This window comes from Medicago sativa, chromosome 4 (genome assembly GCF_051527215.1).
Source record: "Medicago sativa cultivar Bolivia chromosome 4, Bolivia_mono, whole genome shotgun sequence".
Taxonomy (NCBI): Eukaryota; Viridiplantae; Streptophyta; class Magnoliopsida; order Fabales; family Fabaceae; genus Medicago; species Medicago sativa.
Window position 1 is genome coordinate 59,093,014 of NC_140752.1, and position 12,119 is coordinate 59,105,132.

The 12,119-nt window shown below is 34.1% G+C and overlaps 1 long non-coding RNA gene across 1 annotated transcript; it reads left to right on the plus strand.

Annotated features, from left to right (window-relative positions):
* Positions 1–4,244: 4,244 nt before the first annotated feature.
* On the plus strand, positions 4,245–7,808 carry LOC146930261 (uncharacterized). The gene is made up of 2 exons (XR_015006318.1): positions 4,245–5,127; positions 6,782–7,808. It is a non-coding gene; the product is annotated as an uncharacterized LOC146930261 (long non-coding RNA).
* The last annotated feature ends 4,311 nt before the right edge of the window (positions 7,809–12,119 follow it).

The following is a 12,119-nucleotide window of genomic DNA, read 5'->3' on the forward strand; positions in this document are numbered from 1 at the left end:
TTGTGAGTCATTGTCTTGTATTTTCAAGTTTCTGCCTAACCAATGCATCATACAGGACTCAACATCCCTGAAGATGATTGGTTTGGCTAACCAACATGATGGGCTATACAAGTTTCATGCTTCTTCAGTGTCTCAAAATAAAGAGTCTATTCCTTTAGTTTCAACTACTTGTAATGCTTCTGTTTCTTGTAATTCCAGTATCATTCCTAATAAGGCCATTTGGCATTTTAGACTTGGTCATCTCTTTTCTCAGAGAATGACCATGATGTCCACATTGTACTCCAATATTATTACTGATAATAAGAATTCTGTTTGTGATGTTTGTCACTTTGCCAAACAAAAGCATTTACCATTTACTATTAGCACTTCACATGCTGCTTCTAATTTTGAGCTTTTGCATCTTGACATTTGGGGTCCTCTCTCTATACCTTCTATACATGGCCATAAATATTTTCTTACCATTGTTGATGATCACAGTAGATTCTTGTGGATCATTTTGCTTAAAACTAAATCTGAGGCCTCTCATCATGTTAAAACCTTCATTAAAATGGTTCAAACTCAATTTCATGTCACCCCTAAATGCATAAGATCTGACAATGGTCCAGAGTTTCTCATGTCATCTTATTATGAGTCTCTTGGTATTTTACACCAAAAATCATGTGTTGAAACTCCCCAGCAAAATGGGAGAGTTGAAAGAAAACATCAACACATTTTGAATGTTGGGAGAGCCCTGTTGTATCAATCTAAGCTTCCTGCATGTTACTGGTCTTATGCCCTTCTGCATGCAGTTTTTATCATCAATAGGATACCTACTCCTTTGCTTCAGGGTCAGTCTCCATACTATGTCCTTTATGATAAACTCCCTGATATTGATACCTTTAAGGTATTTGGTTGTCTTTGTCATGCATCTTCTCTTCAATCTCATAGAACAAAACTTCAACCTAGAGCCAGAAAGACAGTTTTCTTGGGCTATAAGTCAGGATACAAAGGTTTCATCCTCCTAGATATTCATTCCAGAGAAATCTTTGTATCTAGACATGTTGTTTTTCATGAGTATTTCTTACCCTATCCAAGTAATAAAGAGTCTGTTACTACTCAATGGGAGTATTTTTCACCTGTTCAGCCTGTTGCTTCTGAATCTGTTGATACTCCACCTTCTGTTCCTATTATTGATGATGAAGATTACACTTCATCATCACCCTCTTCACCTATTCATTCTCAATTACCTGTCACTAATGACTCACCACATCCTTCACGTCCTCATCATTCTCCTGATGATCCTCCTTTACCAAGAAAATCCACCAGAACTACAACTGCCCCACCTTATCTGCAAGATTATGTTTGTCATAATTCACATGTTGTTTCTTACCCTATTTCCAATTATATTTCTCACCAACATTTATCTAACACACACTCTCATTTTGTTATGTCTTTACACTCTCACACTGAACCTAAAACCTATGCTGAGGCAAGCAAATTTGAATGCTGGAATAAAGCTATGCAAGTTGAATTATCTACTATTGAGCAAACTGGTACCTGGAAGATTGTTGACTTACCAGATCACATCAAGCCTATAGGATGCAGATGGATATACAAGATTAAATACAATGTTGATGGTTCAGTAGAGAGGTACAAAGCAAGATTGGTTGCTAAAGGTTACACTCAAATTGAGGGCCTTGACTATTTTGACACCTACTCTCCTGTTGCTAAGATGACTACCATCAGACTTGTCATTGCCTTAGCATCCATTCATAGTTGGAACCTTCATCAGTTAGATGTTAACAATGCCTTTTTGCATGGTGAATTGCAAGAGGATGTTTATATGATGCTTCCTCCAGGTGTTACTTCCACAAAACCTAATCAAGTCTGTAAACTTTACAAGTCTTTATATGGTTTAAAGCAGGCCAGTAGAAAATGGTATGAGAAGTTAACTTCCATACTCATTCAACAAAACTATGTTCAGGCTTCTGCAGATCACTCCTTATTTACCAAGCAGACTGATTCTTCTTTCACTATACTACTGGTTTATGTGGATGACATCATATTAGCAGGCAATTCACTTTCTGAGTTCCAACATATCAAATCCATTCTGCATACTTCTTTCATGATCAAAGATTTGGGACAATTGAAGTATTTTCTTGGTCTTGAAGTAGCTCATTCTAAGCATGGTATCTCATTATGCCAGAGAAAATATTGCTTAGATTTACTTTCAGATTCAGGACCTCTCAGTTCCAAGCCTGTTTCTACTCCCTCTGATGCCTCCATTAAGCTGCATCATGATTCATCTCCACCATATGAAGATATTTCTTCTTACAGAAGATTGATTGGTATGCTGCTTTATCTCAACTCTACCAGACCTGACATCACCTTCATCACACAACAATTGAGACAGATCCTTTCTAAACCAACTCAAACACATCACAATGCTGCCCTAAGGGTTCTCAAGTATCTCAAAGGTTGCCCAGGAAAAGGCTTGTTTTTTCCCAGAAACTCCTCTCTTCACTTACAGGGATTTTCTGATGCAGATTGGGCTGGCTGTGTTGATAGCAGGCGCTCCATTTCTGGTCAATGTTTCTTCATAGGCAACTCTTTAATTTCATGGAGAACAAAGAAGCAGACCACTGTTTCCAGGTCTTCTTCTAAAGCTGAGTACAGGGCTTTAGCTTCAGCAACTTGTGAGTTGCAATGGATCCTTTACTTGCTCAAAGATCTCAATATTCAAAGCTCCAAGCTTCCTGTTTTGTTCTGTGATAGTCAGAGTGTCCTTCATATAGCTGCCAATCCCGTGTTTCATGAACGCACAAAACATTTGGAGATTGATTGTCATTTGGTTAGGGTGAAATTTCAAGATGGCATCATGAAACTGTTACCAGTTTCTTCCCAGGATCAACTTGCTGATTTTTTCACCAAGTCTTTGCTTCCTCATCCATTCAATACTCTTTTATCCAAGTTAGGGTTGCTTGATTTGTACCAACCTCTAACTTGTGGGGGACTATTACATGATACTATCAATTTAGATAACTTGCACTCCAAGTTATAAGCAACTGTGTAATAAGCTAGAGCAGCACCATAGTTTGTTATGGTGTACTTGCACTCAGCTATAAATAAGCCTGTACTCTATGATTCAATCAAGGAAAATCATTTCATTTTTCAGTTTCATAATACACATCTTCATGGCAAGGGTATAGGGAGTGTTGTTGGTACAAAAGTAACGGGGACTTTGATGGGCGTTGGACTGCAAGCGTGGGCCATTTAGCACACAAGAATGAATGATTTCTTAATCATGAGTTTGACATTTGTAATTGTAAGAATACTTGCATATCGCAATAATACACCTTAAGGTTGTAATAAAATTGAAAGGCTTGAGGAATATTAATTATAAGAGAAATGTTAACTTGTGCCCTTAAGGCATAAGTTTAGAAGCCAAATGTAGAAATATTGTATTGGAATGCTGCATTAAATTTAATCTTTAATGTTTTAATGAATTTAATGCACAAAGTTTAAGGGAATATTTCTTTTTTTGGATTTCTTAACATGTGCCCTAAGGGTACAACTTAACACTACCCTAATTATAATTGTGCAAACATTATAACGTACATATAATTTCTTACGTTTAGAGGTAGCATAAATATGTCCTTGTGAGCATAGCTTAGTTGATTTGGACAATACATAATATATGCAAGGTCCGGGGTTCGAACCCCAGCCACCACAGAAAAAAAAAGAAAAAAAAAAAAGAGGTAGCATAAATATATTCTAGAGGTAGCATAATTATTCTCTGGACATCTCTAGATAATCATCGTCAGACATTTCCCCTAAATCGTACTCACACATTCCATTCTTATTACACGTAAATGAGTAATGTGACATCTCTCGGCAATCATCGTCAGACAAGCAACGAACACCATCTGCATTGTCAATTTTGTTTTACTAAATGTTATTAAAATATTGTGCATAAGATAAATTAGAAGATTCAAAAATGGTTTGAAAAATTACATACCTCTAACAAAAAGAGAACTAAAGATGATCAAAGCATAAATAAAGATGATCAAAGTATAAACAAACGTGAGAATATGAGTCATATTTTTCCTCCTTTGTATGAATTAAACATAATTTTTTGATTGCTTTATAAGTAAATATTTTATGCTTTGGTAATTTCAATTAAACAATTTTTAACACTTAGGATTTGTAAGAAGCCATTTATTAAATCAAAATTAATAATAAATGTCTCTGATTAATATGTTGTGTGCAACCCTTTATCTCACCCAATAGATCATTTAACCCTAGTAACATCTTGCTTAAAATTATTGATGGTCATCAATGTTTATTTTATTTTATTTTATTAAAATTTATGATATATTTATATTTTAGACTTTGATAAAACATAGGGGAAATCTCAAAAGATAAACAATGGTAATGAATGATAAAAAAAAAAAAAAAACTAGTTTAAATAACATATCAAATATTTTTTAAAATAAATTAATAGTATGTTGAAGCAATAATAAACTGAAATGATATCAACTATGTTGGAATTTCATGTCTCTAACAATCTTAGTAGCAGTCTGTATATACCAAATAACAATAAAAAGCTTGTTCTGGACTGGGTTAAAGTCCAATCCAACTTCGCTTGGGTTCGGCCCAAGTTCGCTAAGGACGTGACACCATACGATGGACATGCCCTAAAATCCACCAGATTACGGCAGGGGCCGAGGGTTACACACGAGGTCCGATAGTTGGCCACGCCTACACAAGCCGAGGGTAGATCACAAGGGTCGAGGTACGATTGCCAGGATAAGGTTTGCCAGCCAAGACCTACCTAACCTCTATATATACCCAAGATTTAGCCTTGGGACAAGTATGTTGCTTCTTACCTTAAACGACTTCACAAGGAAAGACATCATTCCTCACCCAACTCTTCAACTCAAGATGGGGAACACCTGATTTGTCCACCGTAACACTAGTGGAGTCGACGGAGTCGTCTATTCCTCTTCTTCTGTTCCAGAGCCATCAAGACAAACTCTTGGACTTGTTCTATTTTCGGTTTCCTTTGAGTAACCCCCCAGATATAGGGTTCCTGTAGCAGACGCCACCAACCGTGCTACCACGAGGAGCCAAGGGAGGACAACTCAGGTTTTTTTGAACATACATCAAGTGTACAACGAAGTACACACATAAGTTGTTATAACCCCACATCAGTTAAGATTTATAAACAAACATGTACAACCACTAACTCAAAATTAAAGCACTACATGATGAGGTTAGAAAGTGGGTGGCATTTAGGGTGGGTAAGGGAAAGAATTTCCCACCATAGGAAAGTAGATTCTGGCCATTAGATTAAAGAGGATCACTGATTTTACCCTAGTCTGCCTACATTATATCTTTTTCTCTTTCTCTTTCATATTGTCTTCAACCCCATGAACACAGATTTTTTTCACAGATCTGGAATTTTTCTTGCTTTACCAAAGCCTTTCCAAGTATATTGTGAAACATCGCTGGAGAATATAAAACGCTCTGTTCTCCTCCATCACCCCACTGCATCTCCTTCTCAATTATCTAAAACCTCCATAAATTACATGCTACTTCTCTTCTTGCATCATTGATCTCTCAGATATATATTAGCTAATATTTTCTTGCTACTAGCTCGTATTTTAATTAAAAAACGTACTATATGTAAAAAAGTGATATATAGCTGAAAGCGGAAATGAAGTCAAATTATAAAAGAAAATTGAAGGCAACCATAAGTTACTATTTTACTCAAGTTGATTTCGGTTGAATTCAATTGAACCAGAATTTTTTTCATTGAAATTGCAACAATCATCATAGGTCCGATTTTCTTATTTAACTGAATACATAATTTTTGTTATGTTTTTTTTTTCTTTCTAAAAAGATTATATGATGATTTTGTTGTTGATTATGATTGTATTTCACCGGAAAGAGGGGGAGCTTAAAGGGTTTTCTGCCATGGAGTATAAGGTATTTGAGAGAATGTTCTTAAATGGGTTAAATGAGATTGCTGAAAGAGGAGGGTGAGAGAGACATGGAAGAGAGTGAAAAAAAGTCTTGTGTTGAGTGTCTATGATAACATCAGTGCTCCTCTTTAATCTAATGGCCAGAATCTACTTTCCTATGGTGGGAAATTCTTTCCCTCACCCACCCTAAATGCCACCTAGAAAGTGACATTACGTAACCAACAATTGACAATATACATACTCTATCATGACAATAAAACAACTAACCCTTACCAACTGTAAGCTATGCGTTTTACAACAATTAAACCAAATTAGTTGACCCTATAAGGTATTATCCAACCATTTTTTTATATATCTCATGAATTTTTCCACATCATCCTTTCACTGTTGGAGTTCATGTTCAAGGATATCCATGAAGGTATTGCAAAATACAAGGAATGGGTTATTTTAATCGTATTGATAGGTTAAAAAAAATTGTTTCCATAGTTTTTCTTCATTAAGTTAGATATATACATTGAAGAGAAGAAATAAAGAACATTCAAAGTAAAGACAGAAGATATGGGAAAGACAAAATTACAAGAGGATTTATATACTAGTTCATAATAAATTGTTGGAACAAAAGTGGTTTGTACAATTCCTCTAAGGTTTGTCCTCGTGAGCTTAGCTCAGTTGGTTGGACAATGCATAAAATATGCAAGGTTTGGGGTTCAAATCCCGGCCAATACCAAAAAAAAAAAATTCCTCTAAGGTTTTGATGATAACAAAGTATTGAAAAACAATATAATTGAATATACTAAATTTGTTCAAATATGCAGGATTACAAAATATATTCATCAAAGTATTGAACATGTATTAAATCATCAGAAGCACGAGAGAAGTTTAAGAAGACTATGGTAGAAGATCTGAAGAAAGGTCAACTATAAGTCAACATCTTGGATCAGAAGAAAAGGATGCCTCTCAGAAGCTGAAGATTAACCTCATCAGACTCTATGAAGATCATCAGACTCAGGATACCTCGCCAGACTTCAGAAGATCTTAAGGGATCCAAACTCCACGTCAGATTTGTCGTCTTCTATAACTATCTCCATAAAGGATCTGAGTACAATTTTGTCTTCTTCCGACCACATGTAGAAACAGACAAAGAACTTCAAGGACAATAAGAAAGAACGGATACTTCCAGTTTCAACAAAGGATTTTCGAATGATTTGAAGCTTCTTAACGACACTTAATGTGGTGGCACTCTTCTCCAGCGTCTCTCAAATCCCTGCTTATAAAAGGAGCTAAAGACTTGAAGAAGATTACCAAGACTCTACTATTTTACTATGTCATTACTCTACCAAAATCAAATAGCACAAAACACTAAGGATTTTCATTTCAACTTTGTATCTTAGAAATCCTAAAGTTGTAAGAGTCTGTTTAAACATTGCTCAGTTTACACTACCATTGTTATATCAAGTGTAAGAACAAATTCGTTTATATTTGTAAACATATATAAGTGTCTAACCTGCAAAGCTTGAGCACTAGAAGTCTCCTTCATTTGTGATTGAGCAATAGAAGATTCTTGGAGTTGTCCTTTAGCATTGGAAGTCTCTTGTCTGCGTGCTTGAGCATTAGAAGTCTACTTGAGTTGTCCTTGAGGAGTGGAAGTCTCTTGGTAGTGAACTTGAGTATTAGAAGTCTTTTGCAAGTGTGCTTGAGCAATTGGAAGTCTCTTGAAAGAGTCTTTGAGCAATTGTAATTAGTAGTGATTATAGTGAAATTCCTATGAAGTGCAAGGGGACTAAACTACTCCTGTGGGTTAGGAGGAACTAGAATAAATTAATTGCGTCTGCTTCTTCTCTCTCTCTTTTATCTATATGTCTGTTATATTCCGCTGCACTCAGACTCTGTGTCAGATTCTTAACTCATCACATTCTAACCGGTTATAAACACTCAGAGAAAGCCAACACAAACTCTGTGTCAGATTCTGAACTCATCACATTCTAACCGGTTATAAACACTCAGAGAAAGCCAACACAATTTAACACCCCCTCCCCCCTACGTGTTTTTCTCACCTTCACAAATTATCCGACATATAATCCTCCCTTTTAGGGGAGTATAGTCTCGTAACAGTCAAGGATTTAATCCAATATCCTAACCAAGCTAGAAGTTATTAAACTCTAACTTCTAGCATTTCATATATATTGCTTCCCAAGCCTCATCATGATCCTTATAATATAATGCATTTGCATACAACTATAAGGAACACTTCTAGGTTCCCCAGACTATGACATCAAGCCTATTAAGTTGAATATTACTATAACCAACTCTCCATGATGTGTGTTTTTATCAAGTCTTAACAACAAACTGTCGTAAATACAATTTTTGATATTCTCATGAATCCATTGAGGTACCAAGTGTTCTTTGAGGCCTATCTAGGCATGATTATTATCTGCAATCCTGTCTGTGACATGGGTATTCCAAACGGCTTCTCCTAACCAAAGTTTTCCCCAAGGCCTATTCAGACCTAAATATTATCCCTTCTTCAAGGTTGAGTATTATTAACCTCTCTAGGGTTATAATATTATTTAAATCCTCTCGAGGTCATGACACTTATTCACATCCTCTCTAGACCATGAGTATTTTTCGTAGCCTCTCCAATTCAATACGCTTTCAACATTCCCAAACTTGAAAACCCTTAAGCTTGTTGAAAGTATCGAGTCCTTATTGTTTCTCCACACCCCCTTTAATTACAATAAATGTTGTTTTCATTACCGCTTCAATTATATGGTTTGAGTTTTTATCTATGTGATACAAAGTCCTTTTCTAGGATTATAACTCTCAACATAGAAGATATTACACATAAAAAAATCTTAGATTAGAAACAGCTATGAAGGAAGCTTGACATATTTCCAACATCATCTTAGAATCTCTCACATAGAGGATATTACATATATAAGCTCATTGTCGTAGATAATTAAATGTCCAAGAACTTCTATAATTTACAGTATAAACATACCTTTTCTTTTTCTCATTTCTGACAACCATGGAAGTTCAAAACAACCATAACATGGAGACTATAAAGTATTCAACAACCTTGAAAATTATCCATTGAGAAATAGTCGTTGGGTGCTTCTCATGGCGCATTGAAGTATTTACAATTAGTCGTTTGAATATTGTACTTTAATATAGTATCTTAAATGATGATTAGATTTCAAATAGAACTTGCTAAAGCTAGTGAGGATTCAGTATGTCTTTTCTTCCAGAGTCTTGTGAAGCTTAGGTAGATTACTTTGACCATAAGTTGGACATGTTCTTTTCATATGAGGATGTGGACTTGGACTAATTTTTGTTTACTGTTTCTTTTTTCATCCTACTAGTTTCCCACGCTCCTTATATTTCGGATTTAATTATCCAAAAAGCCTTAAATGCCCTTCAAACTCTCCAAAACACGTTGAAAACCCTTAAAAGTGCTCTATCATTTCGAATTTTATAATTCAAATAGGGCGTGTGAGAAGAGAGAATAGTGGGAAAAGAAATTTTCTTTTTTTTGGGTTAAATGTGGTTTTAGTCCCTATAAAATTGGACTTTATGAGTTTAGTCCTTATTTAATTTTTCGGTTTATTAATGATGCTTTTAAAAAAAGTTAATAAGTGGGATATTTAGGGTTAAAACTCCGACATCTACATATATTATGTAATGTCTTTACCAACTGATTTATCTATAATAAGATTTTAAATAGCTACCATTATTACTTAGTATCCTTCCTTAATCTCATGGTGTCATTAATTTAACGGGATTAATGGTAAAATTATAACTAGATCATTAATAACCCTATTTGCCTTCTCCCAAGTCTGATACATCAAACTATTTTGGTTTCACAATACTAAAGGGTCATGCTATGTAAATCAACAAAAGTCACGGCATTTTCTATAAAATGTAGATCAACTAAAGTCACGGGCATTTTCTTTATGAAAAAAAAAATGTCACAAGGCAAAGTTTAGACAAAGGTTTACTTCTTTCTCAAAATATATTCATTTTTTATTTCACTTTTTTTTTTACCACTTTTCATTTCACTTTGTAGACCTTGCATTTCAAACTTATACTACTCTCTTCTCTCATTTAATTTTACTTCTTCAAAATCTATTTTATTTTCATCTCACTCGGTAGATCTTAAATCACCTCGTTCCATTTTATTATTTCTTCTTTTTCGATTTTTCTATCATTGCAAAAGCATTGATGGAGCTGAACATGACAAAGTTGTTAGTTTTGATTTTCGGAATCAATTCAAAATCATTGATTGACGTTTGTAAAATTCTTGGACGTTTTAGCTATTTTAAATAATTTGATGAAGAAATTGAACGGTGAGTGCAAATTCAAGAACGAAAAAAATATTATTCACTTCGAGGAAGAGATCCGAGTTTAGCCGTGGTGGCACGTCTAAAAGTCGTTAAAGATGGTGGTGGTAGTTCATGGGTATTTTTAAAATATCAACATTAATTTAGTATTTCTATAAAATATTTGTTTATTTTAAAAGTAAAATCAATTAAATATACGGTGGTGGCGGCACGTCTTATAATATTCTAAACATTCTTGAAAAAACTCATTTAAAATTTATAAAGATATGCATGAGTTCACTTAAAAGTTTCAAAAGTGGTGCTTCAAAAGTTTAGACACACAAAAATGAAAATTTGAAATATTTATAGGGACCAAAAACTTATTTAACCCTTAAATATTTATTCATGGGAAGGAGGTAAGACATCATAACAACCTACGTAGGTGTTGTGTTTCCTGTAGGAATTTTGAATCTTTGTTTAAAGTGGAGAATGGGAATCACGCCTCATACCCATGTCTTATACAACCCAAAAATTGATCAAGCTGGTAATGATATGATGCTGGCCCTGTTTCTGAAGGAAGAGTTGCACCAAAACCTTTTCCAAATGCATCTTGATAAACCTTCGAGGCTGGATAGGTTCAACACACATTTTAACATTAATTTTTCAACATGTTCTCTTTAATTGGTTAAAACTCACATGGGTCCCACCAAATCGTGGGATCCATGTAAATTTGGTGAATCTTATATATGTTTTAATCAATCAAAAAGAGTGTGTTAAAATGTATGTTGCTAGCATTTCTCTAACGATATTGCAAATAAATTCTTCCGTAAACAAATTTTCACTTTCACCTTCCCTAAAAAAAAGTTCACTTTCACCTTACGTTTGCAAATCCAAGATTTTTCACATTTTTTTACAAGAGTCCTGGTTATTTAATTATTTAGTAACATACTATTTATTAAACTTTTTTTTTTGAAGATACTATTTATTAAACTTATATCGATAATAACTTTGCATACATTGATTTAATTATTTTATCAAAATAAGATCAAGTATTAATTTATTGCTGGTCTTATTAATATTTTTTAACAAAGTATTAATTTATTGTTGGTTTAAACTAGACAAAGATAAACAGATGTTTTCATACAAAGATATAAAACTTTGCAAAAAGCTCGATAGTTATCGTAATTGTCATATAATATACTTTGGCCATCTTTTACAAACAAGTATATTCTGGGAATTTCATTATATTTTTTTTGACACAAATAAAAATTGTTAAACTTGCAGGGGTAAATTTATAAATAACCATAGACAAATAAAATGCTTGGTACAAAAGGTAGTCATTATTCAATCCTAGCCATCAAATATTTTAACAATATCTTTAAAAAATATATATATTAACAATATGTTAATGGTGGATTTGAGCTTTTCCTATCATGGGAAAATTAATAAGTCTTCCCACCTATCATGGGAAAATTAACAAGGTTAGGCTCTCGAAGCTTAGTTGGTGCCAACCTTCAATGCCAAAGGTTCAAACCTTGTTGTACCCTGTATTTTAAAATTTTGATCCTTATTCAAAAGTTTTTGTACCTAGATACATAGTTATTGGTCCTCGTGAGCTTAACTTAATTGGTATGGATAATACATAATATATGCAACTCCAGACACCACAAAAAAAAAATATATGGTTATTTATCTCAATAGAAAAAAAATATCACCTATATCATAATATAAAGATAACTTCAATAAGTTTTGTGTTATTTTTCTTTCATGAAAAGCATCCATTTTATTTTTCGCTTAGGCCTCATAATCTATTGGGTTGGCCCTGATCTCCACATAT